At 43.3% G+C, this 22156-nt stretch overlaps 1 protein-coding gene across 5 annotated transcripts in view; it reads left to right on the forward strand.

Moving 5' to 3' along the window:
- Positions 1–22156, forward strand: part of CHL1 (cell adhesion molecule L1 like) — a 193916-nt gene that overhangs the window by 66514 nt on the left and 105246 nt on the right. For 2 of the 5 annotated variants that reach the window (XM_088482452.1, XM_088482456.1), the window contains exons 1-2: positions 3798–3882; positions 4413–4475. The gene's annotated coding sequence lies outside the window, so the exon portion shown is untranslated. Of the gene's footprint in view, positions 1–3797; positions 3883–4412; positions 4476–6845; positions 6884–22156 lie in introns of those variants that run through there. The other 3 variants (XM_088482453.1, XM_088482454.1, XM_088482455.1) reach the window with 3 other exon arrangements.

The raw sequence follows: 22156 nt of genomic DNA on the forward strand, positions 1-22156 counted from the left end.
CCATCGCAACGAGCATGCAACCCCTGACAACGAGTGGAATAATGTAAGTCACTATATCATGGATGTCTGAGTAGTGCACTGCCTTATGGAGGAGCAAGGACAAACTCCAGGTACAGGAAGGGAGGGGGCGCAAAATGGCTGCCCTGCACCGGGTGACAGATATCCTAGTTTCGGCCCTGGTAAGGTACACACAGCCCATCTATTACAAGCAGAACTGTATGAAATGGGACACACCTCTCAACTGTTCCTGCAGTTGGGAGAAAGTACTGGCTGGCCTGGAGAGTTAAGCTGGGTACTCACTGGCACGATGTCGGGCCGCTTTGCCGTTTCATAACGTCAAATCGCCTACATCGCTCAGTTTGTACCGGCGATTGCGCGCTCCCGAGGTTGCTAGCGATGGTCGCTAGCTTTGATGTGCTGCTCATCTAACTGGACGAAATCGCTAGCGACCTATGGTAAGTTAATGAATCATGGAACAGTGATTGTTCCGTCATTCATTAACCCGTTCTAGTGTGGACGGGCAATCCCCTATCAAGTACATTTGTTCTGATGTCGGAACGATTGTCCATCATTTCAGTGTGTACCCAGCTTAACCCAAAATTGTGACTGTCCTACCAGAACCAAGACAGTTGGTAGAATGTGATGCTCTCTCATACCGGTTCTTATATCTCTCCCCATTTGCTGCTGCTTGTGTTTAAGCTCATTTGCTTCTTGCCTGGATCCTGAAATATTTGGACAGATATGAGCATGAAATATACAAAGCCTAGCAATTAGTGAATTCTATGGGACTCCCTCAACCAACCAGAACTGCTATGAAATCATACTTACCTGCTTTTTCTGACTGTATTTTGGGAGATCCAGGGAGGCCCAGGTGGGAGGGACGGGGCTGTGCCACCATGAACCATATTATCATGGACCAGGTCCATCTGATGTAATTTAATTTGCAGGGCGAGGCCGGATGACACAATTTACAGTGATTCATATCATCATCACGCCCCCATAATGCCCTACACTCCCAGGAGCCAGAAGAACTCCCCGATTGGTGTTCAAGAGGGGTGCTATGCGCTTATTTCCATCGGGCAACCATAACCCTTACTCATGCCGTGCCTCCTGTACAGGCTATAATAAAAAAGAATAGTTAATTTTTTTAACTGCAATTAATGAAAGTGATGTTGGAAAATGCGTATGGCAGAGTACACAGCAGCAGGATGACTTGTCACTACAAACAGCCCAGTTGCTTAACCAGTAGGATGGTTTATTGGAAGATAGATGATGTACAGCCATACTCAGGGCGTGATTCAGAGATGGACGCTAATGTAATTGCAGCTAAGATTTCGCAAAGAACACAGCTGTGAAAATATGCTAATATTTCTATAACTTACCTGAGCACAGGGACTCCCACTGCTGCCTTCTCATATACTGAATCAGGCCCTCATTGTGTTACACTGTTTTGATGGAGCAGAGCGGGGTGAAATACTGCTCACAAGCGGGCGAATGTATATAGCTTGTGGGTAGCAGTGCAGGATGCTGGAACAGCGGTAATTGCAGGTAATAATGCCAGGTCTCTCAGAGCTAAGTATAAGAGTCCGTCTCCTACTGTGTAACTTTCTCACAATAAAGACAAGATGGCCCCGCTCATGCTCAGTAGTAACCTCGGTAGACATCTTGGAATAGGAAATAAAGCCTCCCTGGAGGAGCAAAATGGAGTCTATGCAGTAGCGCACTCCCTAACAAAAAGTGTTACTTAGCTGTTCTATATACATTTAAGGCATGATTTAGGGGCATATTTAGTTTGCGCTGGTAAAACATTTTTTACCGCTGCTGAAATGAACGCACCTATTGCACCAAATTTTTAGTTAGTGCGGCTAATATACACTTAGTGCGGCAAGGCGCACCTCCAATTCCTGTGTAGTTCAATTTGAAAAAGCCCCTGTGCGGTAATTCGGGCTGTTAATTAGCCGTGTTAAGTGTATAGAAATATGGGGAAGTCAGCCTGCACCCTGAAAAAGTGCAAATAAATATTGCCTAACAGTAAATGTCTATTAGTGGCCAATAGCAAAATATTTGGGGCTCTTAAAATGTTTCAAATGGCTGATTTTTTGCATTTTTTAATAAAAGTTTAAAAATGAAAGCAAGCAAGTGTATTTTTGGCAAATAAATGTTTTAGATTAATTAGGAATGCCCCTTATACCCCTTTCACATCAGAATGCTGGGTCGCACCCGGGATTTTGTTCACAGGTCCATCCCGGGTGTGACCCGGCTGAGAACCCTTTCAGACTTGCAGCCCAACCCGGCATCTCCGCCATCACGTGCTAATCCGGCACTTGGAGATGATCTCATCTCAAAGAGCCGACTCTTCCTATGCAGTGAACGGGACCCGAGTCGTATCGTACCGGGTTACCCGTTCACACTGCATCATGAGCCGGGTTGAACCCGTGGTCAAACCTTCTCATTCGACCCGGCTTATTTCAATCTGGCCCTTTCACACTGCACAGTAACCCAGGTTGCTGCGTGTTCATGTGCAATAATCCGGGTTATTGCTGCAAGTGTGAAAGAGAGTGGCCTTCAACTTGTCATAACCCAAAATGGGACTCTCATAAAATGTGTTGCACTGCCCATGCAGAAGTACTTATAGATGTGTGTATCTAACATTTATCATGCATTTTAATTATGCTATTTGAGATAACTCAGTATTTTGGGTTATATCTATCTTTAAATATGTTGCTTAAGAAGCTTTACTTTGGTGCACACATAAAAACTGCAGAGAGGTACAACTGTGACAACTATGCTGCCAAATAAAACAAACATAAATTAGGAAGGGCCAGGGCCCCTGCTCCTTTAGGTAAGCACAGTGGGTCTCATTCTGGCCCGCACACGAGTGCAGGACGCTCGCAAGCGGGTCAATGGTACCCAAATGTGCATGCGCACGACGGAGGCTGCTCCGTCGTGCGCATGCGCGAGACCCGGCGAGCGACGGGGAAGCCATTGCTCGGGGTCTCGCACCAAAGGGGGCGTGCTGTCGATGGTGATTGACAGCACGCCCCCTTTGGTGGGCGTGCCGGGGGCGTGGCTGCCCAGACGGAGGCGTACCCATGGGAACGCCTACCGTCTGGGTCCGGCCCCACTGACATCCCACTAGTGATGTCAGTGGGAGTGATTTTGGCTCTGATAGAGCCAAAATCACTCCAGGGCTTGCGGCAACGAGACCCTACCGCAAGGGTCTCGTCGCAAGCCTGCCTGATGGTCGCGATGGTCTTGACCATCGCGACCATCATCATGGACTCTCGCATAAGCTGTGGGTGGTCACCCACAGCCATGCGAGCGGCCAGGAGGCCGCACCAATTTTAGGTAGGCCGGCCCTGATTCAGAGCAAGCGCTCTGGTCAGAGCGTCCGGCTCTGAATCAGGCCCTCTATACATGTATACACTATTTTTTAAATTGCATGTATTATACCATGTGTTTTACTTAAAATACAGATGCACATATTTGTATGTCCAAAATAGTCTCTTTTACAAGCAAATATAAAGTCACATCACAATAGGAGTATTAAGTCTTGTTGTTTTTTTTAATTACTAAAAATAAGTTGGATAAAATAGGACCTAATAAAAAATACTTGTCTACTTTCAAAAATATATAGAATTTTACAATTATGGTTTTGTTATTGCCCCATAGTTATTTTACAGAGGCTGAGCCCAAAACATGCTGTGACTAGTTGCAGAATCCCGGGAAGGACTAAGTGTTAAGCAACAAAGTAAATATAGTGTACTGTACATGGATATAAACCGCACTGATTGAGATCTTGTCCTGACAGGTAGTTGTAACAATCAGCATCGTACTGTGCTAGGAAGTTAATTACAATCAGGATATCGGAATCACAACAGGGTGAGTAGAGTGCTGTGTATACGTCTGTACTGTGCAATTATAAGTCTATCTGTCAATGTGTATGTGTGACTAGCAGCTATGATGTCAGTTACATTGTTACACGGTCTATGGGTGCAGTTTAATACATCCACTTACCAGAATATTTCATACAACGTTTCATTTTCCTGCTTCACTATTATTATCCTTCCTATTTCCACAGAGAAAAAGGTGAAATTTTATTTTATTATACAGTACTGGTTACAATTTTTTTGTTCTCCATTTTCTTTTATATTTAGTCCAATGTTATATTATTATTATTTTTATTATTATTATTATTATTATTATTATTATTATTATTATTATGGAACTAAACTGCAGGAAGTTTGTTTTCAGTAAAATTGTAAATAAACTATTGTAGATGGACTTTTACGGTTCATCTGTAATGTACAGAATTGTGATATTTGTTCTGACAATGAAAATATTTTATTTGTAGATTCTACATGGACATGTTTATTTGCTAATGAAATGAACTAATTACTCTTTGTTTTCAGGGAGATGGGCACCTGTGACAGATGGTCTGGCAGCCCCTGAGAACAGAACAGAACATAAAACAGGTGGGTGTTTGCAAAAAATATTTTGATAATTTTATTTGAATATTTGAAAAGTTTTGTATACAAAATTAGTCATCAATATCTACAAGTGGCCATGGTAAGAAAATTCTAACAGGCAAATTATTTTTCTGGCTCTGCAACAGCTTTAATTAATATAGAAATGCATAAATTATGGATTTGTAAATACATTTTTTTCCTGCATTTTTCAGCCTCCTTTTTAATTTTTTATTTTTTATCTGGCTTTGTTTTTGTTCATTCATATTAAAACTACAAGGAACAGTAAAGTATGAAAAACATATTGCAGGCTGCTATTGAAACAGTGCAAAGTAAACCATAAGCCAAAGTATCTAGTCTAAGGGGTATATTTACTAACATGCAGTTTTTTAGAAGTGGAGATTCTAGCTATTATCATCTATAAGCAGGCCCGCCAAGAGCCGTGGCGGGCCCCGGTAATAGGGGGCGTTGCCTAATAGCGGGAGGCGCGGCCACGCCCCCTTGCCGAAAGAAAAAAAAAGATTTGCACCGTCGTGAAGCGGCGCTGCGCGCTGGTGAGGGGGGGTGCTCTGAGCCCCTTCAGCCCGGCGCAAAGCCAGGGGGGGCGCGGTCAGTGTGATTGCTCCCCCGGACAGGCATAGGAGACTGTTGTGGCTGCTTCTCAGCAGCCACGAGCAGTCTCCAACTGCAGCTCAGCACACACTGTGTGCTGGGCTGATGTGAGGGGGGGTGGCGCCGGGCCCCTCAGAAAGCCTGGGCCCGGGTAATCTGTACCCGCTCCCCCCCCCTCTCGGTGCCCCTGCCTATAATGTGCTAGATAAATATTAAGTAGAATCTGATTGGTTGCTATGGGCAACATCTCCACTTCTAAGTAAAAACTAACACTTTAGTAAATATACCCCTAAGAGTCTACTGCTCAATAAACTAATACATATCATTATTTTTTATGCTTTCCACTTCAGCATAAATAGGATGAAACTGAAGTAGCACAAGTGCTAAGTTTAACTGTTGTTGCTCTTAAAACATTTCCTAAGACAGGCGACCAGTGACAAGTAGAAAAAAACATAAGAATAAAATAAAATAATAGTTGCCGACTTATGACAAATTCCAACAAGGAGATACCAGAGGACAGACGCAGGTGAATTGTCTCATCAGTCCACACTGTTTCCTGGGGCAGTGTATGGATTTGGGATACTCTTGTGAGCCCGCGAGAGCTCTCCGAAAATCATTGGCATTTGCTAACAATAGCATTTCCATGCCTAAGCCCATCTAAGAAGCATTGTGGCTGTACATGTACCGCCTCAATACTAATTCTGTTATCGCAACTCAGAATGGCAATAACAGAAAAAATCTATAGAGCGGGATGCATGACACAGCGCAATTTGCATGAGTTGCATCCCGCCACTCTTCGCATGTGTAAATTACGCCGGTATGCATGTAGAAAAATGCTAAGGACAGCTCTCCCGATTAGAGCTATCCTTTGTGAGTCAGAGACTTCCATGTCTATGTCCCAGAAGCCCCTCTGGTGTCATTCTACACATAAGCAGAAGGAAGTGCGCGCCGTGGGGGGTGCTGAGAGGGATCTGATTGGATCCCTATCACATCTCTTTGCGATTAAAAGCCTGTAGGCTTCTTTAGGGTAACGCCACTTGAAGATGGCGTTACCCACCGCATCCAAGCCCAGGAATGCATCACATTCTTGGTGCACATGACAAATGCGGTTTGACTGCATTTCTGACCTTGCTGCATCCTGCCCATAGCATTATGTAAATGTTTAAATAATTTTCAGTTTTTTAATTTTCTTTACCTATTATAACTTGTATTTTTTTCATTAGTGGAACTGAAAGGCCAAATCTGGCTAGCCAGCTCCTGCATGGGCAGATCAGTATATTGTTGTAACTTACCACTCAGTTGCTGTGAGTTTGTTTTTTTATTAATTGCAGCAATAATAGAATTTATATTGGCATAATATATATATTTTTTATACATAGGTACAACTTTTTCTTTTATATTGGTGCTTTTACATAATGTTCTGTTTGTTTTCAAATTGTATCAAACTTTTTACATAACATTTCACATGCTGAAGTCAGCTTTTACTGTTCTCATTTATTAAATGATGACTGTATGAGGTGAGTTAGAACTTATATAGGTGTGCACTTTTTTGTGTATGTGACTATAACTTTAAGAGGTGGGACTATTTGTTTCTCATTCTATTCTGAAAAGAAAGCTGCTGAGAGGTCCTGCAAGAGACAGCTGTTCAGTGACAATGTGAGGTGGGGGACTGTTGCTTCAGCTACTCCAGGGGGTTTGTCATACTTTTCTTATTAATATTATTCAGATGCTGATTTTACACAGGGACTGAGGAACAGCTAATCGGTGATACTGTGAAGTGTGCAGGACAGCTGTTCAGTAATAATGTGAGTTTAAATTGTGCCACCAATAGAGATTGTAGGGTCTGTATTAAAAAGGTATGGAGCCTATATAGTAATGCTGCCATAGGTTTGGGGTCTATATAGTAAAGACACCATAGGTCTGGGTTCTATATACAGCAGTAAAGGCACAATAGGTCTAGGGTTTCTTTAGTGAAGCCACTATAGGTCTGGGCTCTCTTTCCTAAAGCCACCATAGACATTGGGTCAGTGTATTAAAGCCACCTGCAGTTTTGAGCAACCTGCATCACAAGAGACTGCACTATAAGGCCACCAAAGATTTGGGGAATCCGCACTGTAAAACAGAACAGGGTTAATATTGAATAGCAGTCACTGGTATACGTTGTGATTTGAGTAGTGGTTACTAGAATGCTATATGTAGCACTAGAATGTTTTCTGCCTGGTATATTTTTTATAATGCTTTATTAATGCTCTCTGCATTGTATATTGACCTCTACTATTACTTCTGTATTGTATATTGGTCACTAGGACGCTTCTTGCACTGAATATCAGTTACTATCAATATTGCACAATGATAACTAGCATGCTGTAAGCATTGTGTGTCAGTTACTAGGGTTTTCTTTGCATTGCATACTGATCACTAGAATGCTTTATGCATTGTACAGTATATTGGTCAGTAGAATATTCTCTGTATTGAATGGAGGTTAGTAGAATGCTCTCTGTATTGTTTAAAGGTCACTGGAATAGTCAACATACTTTATGCTTTCCTAATGGGGCTGTGTTGTCTTTGGTTATAGATCTGTTACATAGCAATTTTTCTCATCATTTATTTGTAATTCAAAGCCACAAGCACATTAAAGAAACTACCCCGATGTAGTTTTCATCTCACTCATTTTCTGCTGCAGCACACTGGTAGATGAGCCTGGGCCACTTCCTTGTGCTTTGCCCCCAAATTGAAAGTTGTCAGCCCGTCCTTGGGAATGACACTACAGAACTGTTCTTGTAGTTGCAATGGTGTTGGCTGGCTGCCAGAACTTCAAGGATTCTCAGTAGAATAAAGTCCTGAAATCAGCCAAACAGTTTACTGAACTCGAGGCATTATCAGCTCTTTAGCCTATAATTTGAATTATTTGCCATTTAAGGCAAATAAGCTGCTTGGAAAATACACTATGATTAAGCACTTGTTTTTTTTGTTTTGTATCATTGTCAAATCCCATGTTTCTAAGGAAAATGTTACTTGCAATATATTTTTTTCCATTTGAGCTTGCAATATATTTTCTACAATATATTTTCCATTTGAGCTAGTTAAATTTTTTTTACACAATACTGTATGTTATGCAGACATTTCTAAGATCCAGGTATGCTGTTGTGCAAATGGCAAATGACAGCCTTACCAGCATTTTGTCAATTCAACATCAGCTAATACAACAAAACAATGCAACAATACAAATAAAGTCTATCACCTTTTTCAATTGGGTACGTTACTGCATGGTTACTATTTTCCATTTTTTCATCTGCTGTGATCTAGAAGTATGTTATGATTGGATAGTCACACATGTACAGAGGGTGCAATCTCTAAGTAAAATAAAATGAACTCGCTGATCTTTAATTTAATTCTACAATATATACAGTGAATATGTAGCAATTTGCTGTTGTATAATAAACAACGTATTAATGATATTAAATTCTGCTGACACAATGTATATTTCAACATGTTTTTTCATACAGTACCTTCAAGCGTGACTCATATCACTAAATACTCCATATGCCAGTAAAGCAGGAAATTACAAATGTTCTGAATTTGCACATAAGACCAATGTATTGTTTAAAATCTAAAGATAAGGTTGGCGTATGTCACTGCAGAAGCTCACACCCCAGGGCATCACAAATTGTGTGTGTGTGTGTTCACTGATCAGCAATAACATTAAAACCACCATCTTAACATTATGTAAGGCCCCCTCATGCCACCAAAACAGCTGTGACCCAATAGAACTTGGACTCCACCACAAGACCTCTGAAGGTGTACTGTGGTATCTGTCACTAAGACGTTAGCAGCAGATCCTATAAGTTGCAAAGTGGAGCCTCCATGGCTCAGGCTTGTAGTTCCAGCACATCTGATGCTCAATCAAATTAAAATCTGGGTCATTTGGAGGCCAAGTCAACACCTTGAACTCTTTGTCATGTTTCTCAAACTATTCCAGAACAAATTTTGCACTGTGGCAGGGCACATTATCCTTCTGAAAGAGGCCACTGCTATTATCACTTTAGTGCATGCTTATTGATTATGTTGTGCATTGTAGATGTGGTGGAAATTGGGGTGATGTCCTTTTGAAGACAAACCCATTGGGTTCATAAATTTGACATGATTTACCAAAAAGACCTAATGAGCCTAATCATTTGAGTGTTTTTCCAAAATAATACTTTATTGGTGTTTCCCTAAGACAGGGATGGGGAACCTCAGGCTTGGGGGCCGTATAAGGCCCGTGGAATCATTTGGTCTGGCCCTCTGAGCTTTTTTCTGCTAGCCTCCTCTGGCTAGAATGGCACCCTGCAGCCAGAATCTATGCAGCAGTGCCACCTGGAACGGCCTTAGGACGATTCAGACGGTCACACTGCTGCTCTTACTGCTCCTCAGGATGTTCCAGGCTTTGCTGTAATCACCGGTGATTGTGACCCCACCCCTGCAAATATTGTTATATATATCAAAATGGCCCCCACGCAGAATAAAGGTTCCCCAACCCTGCCCTAAGAAGCCATGTGTCTTACTGTATTTTAATATATCATATAATGGGTCTGAAGTCTTTCTGGGCCAAGCACCTGTCACCTCCCCTCAAAGCTCTCACTGGCTGCCTGCCAGGATACAGTTTCTTGCCATCTCTCCTCACAGTTCTCACTGGCTGCCTGCTACTTACCTTCACATCTAAATGGTCAAATATACAATCCTGATTTCCACTTTCCCTCACAGAAGATAGCAATCCCACCTCCCCATACCACTTTCTCTGATCCCATGTTCCACTGCTCTGCAAATTACACCTAGCAGGCTGGCAAGTAAGACACAGTAGCATCGCTATGGGGGTGCGGGCCATGCCGGGTATCACCCTCGGAGGGGGTGACACCAAAATCTTGGCTCCTCCTCAGTGACGGGTGCACGGTGCTGCAGTGTGACATTCTCCTGTTGGCAGTGCAGGCACAGTATCCGAGGGCACCCCAGGATCTCTGGGGTTGCCGGACAAGCCCTTGGAGAGTTGCTATTGGGAGTTCCCACTGAGGCCATGCCACCATTATGTTAGACCATGCCCCCTTTCTGGCACGTGCGGGGGGATTTAGAGTGCACACCTGGTGTCACCAGACCCATTGACGCCTCTGGTCAGACATAAGTCTCCCTACGCTAAATGGAGTCTCTGGAGTCTATCTGCAGTGGCACCCTCTGCCATTCATATATCGATGTTATTAATATTCAAGGGGGATGTTCACAAAAATGTATTGGTTGTATCAATGATCACTTAATTAAAAGAGAGGGGGAGAGAATTGGGGGAGGGGAGGTGAAACACAGAGATCGGAGCAAGAGGGGGAGAAAGAGAGAAGGGGGGAGTTGGGTAAAGAGAGAAATGTAGGGAAAGGGGGTGGATGCGGAGAGTCAGAGATGGGATAAGACAGACAGAGAGAAAGATGGAGGACAAAAAGCTTCAGCGCTGGCCACCACAGCTAGCGCCACGGCAATAATGGTTCCGTACACAATTAGCATACTTAGTAGCTATTGACTTAATTTTGTAATAGAATTGTGCATTCATGTATTTGTGTTGGTTGGTGGAGAATATTGGAATCTAGATTATTTGTGGCCTACAATATTGAAACCAGTGGCATAACCAGGGGGGGTGCATGTGAGGCACCTTGCCTTGAGCACCCCCTGTGCAATGTCCAGCGCTGGGTTCAAGTGTTGATCCCGTTGCTGGAAGTCCTGCAGCATGATGAGACGTGTCCCCGATGCAACACATCTCAAAGGACTGATCCCAGTGGCACCGGCGGGTGACATTTGGCGCTGGCTGTGAGCTAGGTGCAGCTCACAGACCGGCCATTTGAATTTGAGCGCCGGTCTGACGCCACTGGGCAGAGAAGTCAGTTCCGCAGCGGTGGGCAGTGGATGCAGACTACACACAAAGAGGCCCTGGAAGAGGCCAGTATGCGCTCGGCTCAAAATTGATGAGCTCCGGCCACGGTTCTGCTGGCCAGTAAGGGCCTGTGGCAGAAGACTGTGGCTAAGGACAGGTAAGCTACAATTAATTCCTACCTAGACCACCAGGATAAGGGAGGCGTCGTTTATTTCCTTGAATATTCCCTATACATTTAGTATAGATTCTTCTTTTCTGCGTGTACGAAGTTACAGCAGTTTTCTCTCCTCTATATCTGTATTTGTATAGTTTCATAGATTATATAATAGGTTGACATGTTATAATAACAACCACACCCACAGCCCAAACATTGAGTATGTTTAAACTTGTTCACACGCCAATTGATACCAACTCTCCTTCGCCCCCCACCCCCACCGGAGACTGCCTATTTTGTCTGTACCAGGCCCCAAAATCTCTGATGGCAGACTTGGAGGTATGGCTTCACTGTGAGTACGAAATGTGCTAAAAATCTGTGGTACACACTTCATATGCATAACAGTAAATGGTGGGAGAGTGCAGAAATGAAGTACTCAAGTTGGTTTGAGCATGTGAAGGGCTAATCAAACAATAATACATAAAAATCAACAGTAATATACATATGAGCAACGTTCCCTTTCCCAAAGTGAGTAGTAAACATACTTTCTTTTTGTAAAACAAGTGTTCAGTACAATGTAATCCTGCTTTTAAATAACAGTTGGATCACTTTAACTTTAATTAATGGGTGTAACTTAGAAGCATTAGACAATTGTGACACGACCTGTGGCTATCATCATCATCAGTTTGCAACCAGGGTTGAAGCACAACCATTTCCCATTTTTTACAGGCCATATTAGGTGCATATTGCATCAACATGCTCCCAACCAGTAGCGTATTTACCGCTAGGCAACCAAAGAGGCCACTTAGGGCTGAAAATGCCCAAGTGCTGAGCTGGCTGAATACTTCTGGCAAGCTGTCAGTGATTACTGATTGGTGGATGATGCTGGACAGCCACCAGTCATTGTTGTGGGCGTATCTAAGCATTGATTGGTGGATGGCTGGAGTTATCCACCAATCAGAGGAAAGGAAACTGCAAAGGCACTGGGAGTGAAGAAGGGGAGCCAGAGGGCACAGCAGCAGGAGGTGATGGCTGCCCCATAGATCTGAGGTCTAATTTTTGAATGGATCTTTTATGCTACAGGAGGATGGGGGCAGTTAGGGGACATCATTGTTTGAGGTGGGGGGGAAACTATCTGACATAATTGATGGAGAAGGAGGGGCATTTACAGTATGGGCATAATTATAATTGTGGTAGGAGAGGGGCCATTCTGGGATCTAATTAAAATTGTAGAAGGAGGCAGTTGTGGGACATAATTGTGTGAGGAGGGGGCAGTTATGGGATATAATTATAATTTTGAGAGGAGAAGAGGCAGTTATGGGACATAATTATAATTGTGGGAGGGGGCAGTTATGGGGACATAGGGCCTGATTCAGAGCCGGTCGCTATTTGCGCTCGCTCGTCCAGAAAATAGGGGTGGCTATTCAAATGAACCGTTCGCTGTTTGCGGTCTGTTCACGCCTCTAGGTCTGAACGAGCGAACAAAACTTGCGGCCGTTTTTTGAAAAAATACGCCCCCTGGCCGCTCGCATCCTACGTCATGTCCGCTATTTATTAGATTAATCGAGTACATCGAACAGGGTATGAGCTGCTCGCTATTCTTGTGATTGGTTTTTGCTACCACAATTTTGCGAGCAGTTCTGGCTAAACAAAAACCCAGTGACGTTGTCAATGACGCTGCTGTTTTAATTATGCACACCCATAAAACGCCCGTTTTGACCTTTAAGCACGCCTGTGATCGGATCTCCACTCCCCGTTTTCAAGCACCTTCCCCTGTTACCACCCACATACGCCCCATTCTGTCACTCAAATTATCAGGCATTCGCTATTTTGCGAGCACATGAATTTCGGCCGCACTGACTGGTTCGCGCATGCGTATAACGATCCGAACGCATGCGCAGTTGGGCAAACATCGCTCGGAGTGAACGAGCAGCCACTTGCGTCCGGCTCTGAATCAGGCCCATAATGTTTTGAGAAGCGGGCTGCTATGGGATATAATGATGGGAGGAGCCGTATCCAATTCCAAAAGATGTGAAAATGCAACCCGGCGAAAGCAAACCAGGTGAAAAAGTGCTGTCAGAATTGGGGAAATCAGCCCGACACCCCCTAAAAGATGCACTAACATTGGGGATCAATGTACATGGCCCCTAATAACCCTAATAAAGCTATTTGGGGTACTTACGGTGTGTCAATTTCGTTCTTTTTTTAATACTGAAAATAAGTATTCCTGTCAAATTTGAGGTACTTGAAAATGGGTGCAAGCATGGTTTTAAGTTGCTAAAGTAAAGTTTTAAAAAACGCAACTGAAGTAAGCACCTGCAATCAAAAAATCACCTCACCCATACTTGTAGACCCCCCAAAAGTCTATTTCGCATTTTTAAGTTTGTACCCCCACTTTGCACTTTTTCACCCCCATTTTCAAAGTGCTTTTTTGGGGTGTTCCTCACTTTTTTAATGTTTTTTTTTACGCAGTTATCCATTGGGGGGCTGTCCCAAGGGTGCTGAGTGGTTTCCCTACCTTAGCACCCCAAAATAGCAATTTTCCACTTCTTTTCTCCACCTATTCAGAGGCGAATCTTTTTTGCATATTACATTGCACTGCGTTTTTACCTACGCAAAAAGTGTTTGCAATTGAATACGGAGATAAGTTTCCGCCTGGTGAAAACTCGCAATCTGCGATACTTTTTCACAGATTCCGACTTTTCACAGCTAATTAAATGCGGGCCATAATTAGGCTTTTAGCTTTAGAGTGGGAAAAAGGGCAGTTAGGGTTAGGCACCACTGGGGGAGGTTAGGGTTTGGCACCACCGGGGGGAAGTTAGGGTTAGGCACCACCAGGGGAAGTTAGGGTTAGGCATCACCAAGGGATGGTTAGGGTTAGGGGGGAGCATGGGAGGATTAGGGTACTTACCGGCCCCTGTTGGGATACTTCACCATCGGGATTCTGGCATTGCGACTTAAACCACCGGCAATTCATCTGCCGGCATATCATACCCATTCCCTTCTCAAACATTGATCATGGAAGATACAGTACTATAGTGCTTTGATGTATTATGTTTGCCATATAAATATACAGCGTACTTGGAGTGTACCCCAAATGGTCCTTTCTAATAAAAAGATTAACCAATCTTTTAGCATCTGCAGCTCGAGCATCTCTGCATAAATACTCCAAGCCAAGTGACACAAAACAGGGCTTTGTGGCATACATTAAACCCTAAATTACTAAATTACACAGTGATTTCACATGTTACAAAAAACAACTAAATTCTGTGGTATGGATCAATAATATAGTACTTTTATGATTCTTGCTTAGGCCATAATTATGATAGTATGTTCACATAAATAGTAACTCTTTAAAGAATGGATGTGTACTTACTGTACATGTAACTCTGCTGGTGTTTCGTACATTGTAGGCATTGCAGAGAAAATTTGTAGGAGGAAAGGGATAGCAAAGATCACATGCCATAGATCAGTAGTTGTGGCGAATATACAGCCATGGCGCTGGGTAGCAAAACTGGTGGTTGAAGTCCTGGAAGGGTTGGACAGTGTAAATGCATCCTGTGTAAATTGCAGCACACAGCCTCTCAAACGCTAACAGGCAGCGCTCATCCCAGACCGCACAGATGTGGCTGTCCAGGTATTCTTTTCCCGCCCCCTCTCAGCGCCATTGAAATCGCCCCCTTTCTCCCCTCAACCCCCAGACGCATTGTGCATGAAAGCTGTTGTTTCCATGTGCCTTGGACTGTTATGGAACAATATGGTGGTACGATAGCTATACCAGGATGTCATCATCTGATCCTTCAGCAACAGTGCAAGGATTGTGGGCTGGTGCAAGTCAAAAGCAAAAGTATCACCAAGTAAAATGTGTTATAATCAGTGGCGGCTCCATGATAGCTGGCAGTAGGTGTGACTCCCCTATTTGGATTTTGGACTGCGCTGCTGCGCCACCTCTGGTGCCGCCACTGGTTAATACTTATTAGTACTGTAGGTATTAAAGATAAAATGTAGTGAACAAATACTTGATTTACCAGGAGTAATGATATGGGGTCTTAGTTGGGCATGAATTGGGTGTTGGTGCTACCGCATGGAGTGCATGGAAGTAAATGTGTATATTGTCTATATGTCGAGTTGCATTCCGTACGTTTGGTTTCCTGGTCTCATGAGTGCATGTTTGCACCTACCCTATATTAGATGCAAACAATATACCAGGCGCATTTACCCCTATGTCTAAGTCTGCATAGCCAGCAATTCAGTCGACATGCCCTTACTAAACTTTGCCCAGTCATAAGTGTACATGCAATTGAATTGCGTACAACTCTGCATCTGCTGCACTTGTGTTATTCCAGTTCAGGAACATGTTCATTTATGTACGTTCAGTTTTGCATGAGCCCAATATTATTTAAGGAAGTGCTTTCTTTAAAAAGTATTTCGTCATGGGCGTAACTACCATAGGTGCAAGGGGTGCAGCTGCTATGAGGCCCAGAGCTGAGTGGAGTCTATTTTCCTTGTCAAAGTTACATGTGTTATATAAATGTATCACCCACATAGGGGCCCTTACAAACTTTTGCTATGGGGACTTCAAATACCTTCAGTAGTTACATCCCTGTGTTTGATGATATCACTTGGTAAGGACCCTGATGTAACAGATAAACAAAGCTGATTGGCACCATGAAATTCAGGTAATACAACATTTTATAGATTGTTATTTTAGTATATAATCTATATAATTAGATAAAATAATACAGTCATGTTCCCTGAAAGAAAAGGAAATGATAAAGGGTCATCTGTATCATTAAACTGTTAAAAACAAGGTGTCCTGCATTCATATCAACCAAATACTCATCAGATTGTTCTCTGGTAGTAGCCAAAAACTTTCAAAACATTTACATTAGGAAAGGGCTGATGGTTGTTTATCGGAGAGTGTTTGGCATTTTGGGCCATAACATATTTTTCCAAGAAATCACTCGAAAACCGCCGTTTTGACTCCCAGAAAAAAAGTAACCCGGGAATGTACGAAGGAGGGAACACATTAGATCAGAGGTTCCCAAACTTTTTTGTTTCACGGTGCCCTAGAGTATCCGCATTGTTTTCACGGTACCCCTAAGCCAAACGTTTGTTATTGAGATATTCTGAATTTTTTTTAATAAAATAGTAAAGTGAAGTAAATTGCGCTTACCTGTCATCCTCAGGTTCAGTTATGTGGTTGTGGACAGGTTTCAGCTTCTATTTGTTCACATATTTACATAACATTGACCATAAATAATTTTATTTGGTTCTGGACCATCAATCTGAGGCACCCCTGCAAGTGTCCCGTGGCACCCCAGGGTGCCACGGCGCACAGTTTGGGAACCACTGTAGTAGATATTGGAAGTATTTGCTGTGGTGCCTTCATTTTTAAAGGCAAAAGCAGCTTCTGTGGAGGGATCCTTAGGATCTCTCTCCGGTAATGTTTGCTTACATATTAGCAGAATGCGCAGTACTGTAGCTCTCTCGGCAGGGGGCATACTAAGAGAGGAGGGCCGTGTGCATTCCCCGTCCGGGCTCGCTCCCTCTCTCCCCAGCTGCCGTCTGTGCCCGGAGTCCACTGCGCATGTGCAGGTCACCGGGTAAAATGGCGCTACAGCCATTTTCCCAGTGATTTCCTACTGTGCATGCGCAAAACGCTGGGAAAATGGCAGCGGTGGCCATTTTCCAGGCGTTTTGTGTAGCGCTGCTCCGTGGGACTTCAGAGAAAGGAAAGTATTAAAAAAAAGTATGGGTGCAGGGTGGTGCGGTGCAGGTCCCCCCTGGTCCCATGGGCCCTTGTGCACCGCACACCCTGCAACCATTATAAATATGCCCCTGTCTCTCGGGACCGAACCTGTAGGTTAAGATGATTGTGTAAGTGATCTCTTTACATTTTAGACATCACAGGGACGGGCGCTTATCGGAGCCCTTGACGCTGCAGGGTTTTTTTTGGTACATTTCCCCAATACATAACAATTTATAGTTATCGAGACCGATTCCCAGATACTGTCAAATATACCGCTTAGTGTAATTACTGTATATTACATTGTTAGGAGCATATGACCAAGTATAGTCAGGTTTAGCATGCTAACAATACCTCAACAAGCTGAACTGTTTAGCAGCAGTATTTTAGGTACAGCAAATGCAGCAATAGGAATCTATTTTTCATCAGCACTGGCAAGCTTGCGTTTTTCATCTGGAGAAGAAATTCAATACAAAATCCAATATAAGACTGCAGGAATCCGTTATACAAGAACAATTTATTCAGACATAGAAAATAAAATCTACACCTCATGTTGATAGAGCGCACCTTTCTCATTATTCAATATTAAATGTTTGAAAAATAAAAATTCTTTGGATATTTCTCCACCTTTTCTTGCAACTTTAATTTAAAGCAGCCAATCAAGCTTACAGTACATGTAAGCTTGATTGATTTTCTTAAATGTAAAAGGCTGAAGGCAAATCTCAGTCACTTCATATGGTCTTGACAAAATGTAAAGCAATTTTGAGTCTCTTGGCCTTATATAATAGTCTGCGAAATTCAGTCACTGATGAAGTTCCAGCGACTTAGCCCATATTTTTAAAGCAGCAATAATTTAAAAGGTAAAACCAGGTTCATCTTGCCTTTTAAATTATTGCCGATTTAAAAGTACATTTTGTTAGTTGCAAATGGTACAACAGCTATGGGCATATTTGCCAACATTCTGGGAGGTTGCAGCCAGGTTGGCAAAGCAGGGGGTTGGTGTGACACCATAAGGGGGGCGTGACGCGGATGAGACGTGCCATTGGAGACAGAGAGGGGGGCGTGACCATGCAATCACATCATCATTATCCCTGCACAATGCAGTGATTACCGGTATTGCGAAGCAGGGGGAGGGCCACAATGACGCGATCAGCCTGTGTGTCTAATAGACCACAGGCTGATCACAGGGAAAATAATTGGTGATCGGTGTTATCAGCTGACTGGGTGTCACGGAAGGCGTTCACTGATCACTGATTGTTATTTTCTATCATGACTATTTATTTTTTCTGTGATCAGCATGTGGTATATTGGACACACAGGCTGATCATAGAAGCCGGCTCCGGTTGCAGGGGCATTGAGGCAGGACCATGTGCAGACACATTCTCAGGGTATTTTCTGCAGAAAATATCCGAGGAGTGCAGGGACGGTAATCGCAAGTACAGAGCGTTCTCACAAACACTTTCCCCAGATATGAACTATAATACATTCATGCAGTAATTGCAAATATTGAATTGCAAATGTAATTGAATTTTTCGCATGACAACTGCAATGTATTAGTGGATTGTGATAAATGTGCCTGCAAGTCTTGATAAATGAAACTATAAATTCTTAGTGTTCACCAATTTCAGTTCATTATTATAATATCTTGTCCAATCTTTTGTTGCTTTGGGAGATTCAGGCACATTATTGCAGTTACCCTGCATTCAGCACTGAAAATTCTTTCTGATTCACCAAGATCCTCCTGCTAGAAGGAACAAAACTGTTCTCCCATAACCCACATTAAATAGTAAAAACAGGTGTAATGCGCAAAAATAGGCACACAATTTCACAATAATAGAATAAATCAATTTTTTATTGTATCGCTGCATTTTCCTTTCTTCATAAATGATCCTTAGGAATAAATGTAATAGCCTGAGAGTTGCAGGCACCCACAAGTTTTTAGCGATTTAAAGCAGCAATAATTTATAATTCAAAACCAACCAAGTATTGCCATTTAAATTATTCCTGCTTTAAATCTAGTGGCTAAATTGCCAAAAATGTGCAGGTGCTTGCTACTAGCAGACCTTTATCCCTGTGTGTGTAAATTTGTTATCTACTTCACTATACGTTATTTGTTTGCAATCGTTTTTGGATTCTAAGAGGTTGCATTGTTCAGCATTAAAGTGATCTACCGCTTGTTTGCACTTATACTATTCTAATTGCCTTTGCACTTTTTCACAAATTAATAAAAACAGAACACAAAAGTCAATAGTACCATTCCCATAACCGCATTTTAAAATTTCAAAACTTCAGATTCTAAATTTTTATATTGCAGCTCTGCCTATTTTGCATTTGTTAACATGCGCTACCAGTACAATGGATTGTGGCCCTCATTCAGAGCCGTACGCTCTGAGCAGAGCGCACGCTCTGAATGAGGGCCGCCCTCCATAATTCTGGAGCGTCCTCCTGGACGTTCGTATAGCTGTGGGTCACCACCCACAGCCTATACGAGCGTGCAGTTTGATGGCCGCGATGGTCGTGACCATCGCGACCATCGAAACTGCGAGCCGGAGCATGCGGTTGAGGTTTTCAACCGCAAGGCCCGGAGTGATTTTGGCTCTATCAGAGCCAAAATCACTCCCACTGACATCACTAGTGATGTCAGTGGGCCGGCTTCTGACGGTAGGCGTTCCCTTGGGAACGCCCCCGGCAGGGAGGCACGCCCCCGGCACGCCCACCAAAGGGGGCGTGCTGTCAATCAACATCGACAGCACGCCCCCTTTGATCAGACACAACGAGCGAAGGACTTTCCTTCACTCGTCGCGTCTGGCGCATGCGCACGACGGAGCTCCCGCCGTTGTGCGCATGCGCAGTGCACAACATCGACCCACTTGCGAGCGGACAGCCGCTTGCGAGTGGGTCTGAATCAGGGCCCGTATTTGTTACAGTACAATGCTTAATAAGCACAACAAGCATGTTAAAATACATCTGCAAAACACATCAAAAACATGTTAGTTTCATGCATTCTCCCTGCTTATGTTGTGTGAGTAATCTCTTATAAATTCCCTTCTCTCCCAATGAAATATCACACATCTCAAGTCCTGATGAGCTCTCAAGACTTTTATATATATGTTGATGAGTGTTATTAGGCCTGTTAAATTGTTATTGTAGATTTAGTGATATTATAAAGATTATGTTTATCCCGAATCCCCATACACTCTACACTAGCTGAATGCATGCAAGTGCTAACGTGTTAGGTATGTAACCTTAAGCTTTCACTAGCCGCAACAATGCTAAATATTCAGCGTGATCTCTGTAATTTAAAGAAATACAGGCTGAATACCTGAGCATCGTACAGTATTAAGCCATATCCTCAATGGTTTGTATTGGTTAGATTCCAGTATTTTTATATTTACTAACAAAAGATCACGTGTACAAATCTTCTGTTGCTGTGCACAATGTCACACCTGACCATGTTGTTTTTACCGTTTGCAGCAACCACACTGGCTTTATCTGTTAATGCAATAGAACTTATTAATAAATCAATCACTTTAGAAGTATACTAACAAAAGTCACCTATAAATGCTGGAGAGGAAGTGTTTTTGAGACTAATGTGATGGACCAAGACATGGCAAACTGTTTGGGCACCCAAAGCAAAGATGCCATTTTAACTTTAACAAATAAACTGTTGGTGTGATGACTTTTCCTAGCTGGAACCCCTGGGGTACTCCTCCTTTTTCAGCCAATCAATATAAGGTAGGTTGCTTAATTGGTATCTCTATATAACATACCAGCTTGTGCCTCCACATCATATAAAACCCTGTTCCCACACACGACACTCTGGCACCCCCCCAAACAACAGACCGCTTTGTACCCACAGACAGCATAACACTCTGACTTCCCCCACACAACATCACAACATACTGTCATGTCCCTGTCTTGGTAAGAACTGTCCTCTGCAAAACTCACACAATAAACAGACATTACAGTGACTGGATAACAATTAGATTCTGGGATTGGACTGTGCATACAAAACACATAGGTTAAACCTGGAAATCCTACCATTGACTTCTGTAAATGAAACATGCCAATAAGTTAATGCACCTGAGTTAGACATGTGTGCATCTCTTGCCAGTATTGTTTCTGCAACTTTATGCCATACTTGTCTACTCTCCCAGAAGTTGCAGAAGACACCCAAATTTGTGGGCAGTCCTCCGCACCCCCAGAAGAGTAGGCAGTCCTCCTGCATCCTGCCCACTTCCTAACAGAGGTGGGCACTATGGGGAGGATATTGCCACAAATCGCAGTTAAAAGGGGAGGGTACGGAGCCACAATGAATTTCTATGCAAATCACATCCTATTGGTCACACCCCCTCACAATCGACCCGCAAATCATCGCATTCCCTGTAAAGGGATGGGCCTAATGACGTGTAGTGCCGTGTCCCGCCCCCACATCTAGTCAGTGGCACCTCTCTTCTGGACTTGAAAAGTAGGCAAGCATGTTTTATGCTAATACTGCTACAGGCCCTTCCCTGGTGTACAACCGTATATCTGAATGTGCAAGCACTGAGATGCCCACTTTGAGCATCTTGAAACACTGAATTAACGCTTGGTATGTCGCACCATTGAAACTTGCTGTCCTCAGCCCAATGCTAGGTGCAGACTGCCCATCAGTGTATGGTCTCCATTATGAGCGACTATTCATCTGAGTTTGCACCCACTTCAGTGACACTCCTGTAACCCTCCCATAACATGCCCACAAGATGGACCATCTCCATGCCTCTGCAAAGCCACCTCCGTGTCATCTCCAAGTGAGTAACCAGGAATGCCCAATACATTATAGACATTCCTGATACCATGCATCTTAATCGCAACTGCGACTTAGTGTGCACAAACTCCGGACGCATGAGCAGTAGAAAAAATCGCTTAACTGTGTCCAACATCAACATTGTGGCCCAATATGACCATATTTGTAGCCTTCATCTGATTACATTAACTGTGCCCTACAGTGGTGTAAGTTCATCCCAGATGCCCGGAAGCAAGTTATAATTTGGTGCCCCCCCACCCCCCGTCACAGCCGCTGACACTGTAATGTAGCAATTTGCATGCAGACAGGCTATAGAAAAACAAAGGCAGCAGCTGATGGTCTGACATGGAGCTCTCCACTAGTGTATGGTGGCTTCTCAGGTGCCGGGAAGAGGTGCCATGTATTTGGCGGCCGTGACAGTACACTCCAGGTACATAGTTACAGCACTAAGAGGGGTGAATATGTTGTTGGTAATGGAGCAAATCACCTTTGCCCCTTCAGA

This window comes from Taudactylus pleione, unplaced genomic scaffold (assembly GCF_031769625.1).
Source record: "Taudactylus pleione unplaced genomic scaffold, aTauple2 ptg000289l, whole genome shotgun sequence".
Lineage (NCBI taxonomy): Eukaryota > Metazoa > Chordata > Amphibia > Anura > Myobatrachidae > Taudactylus > Taudactylus pleione.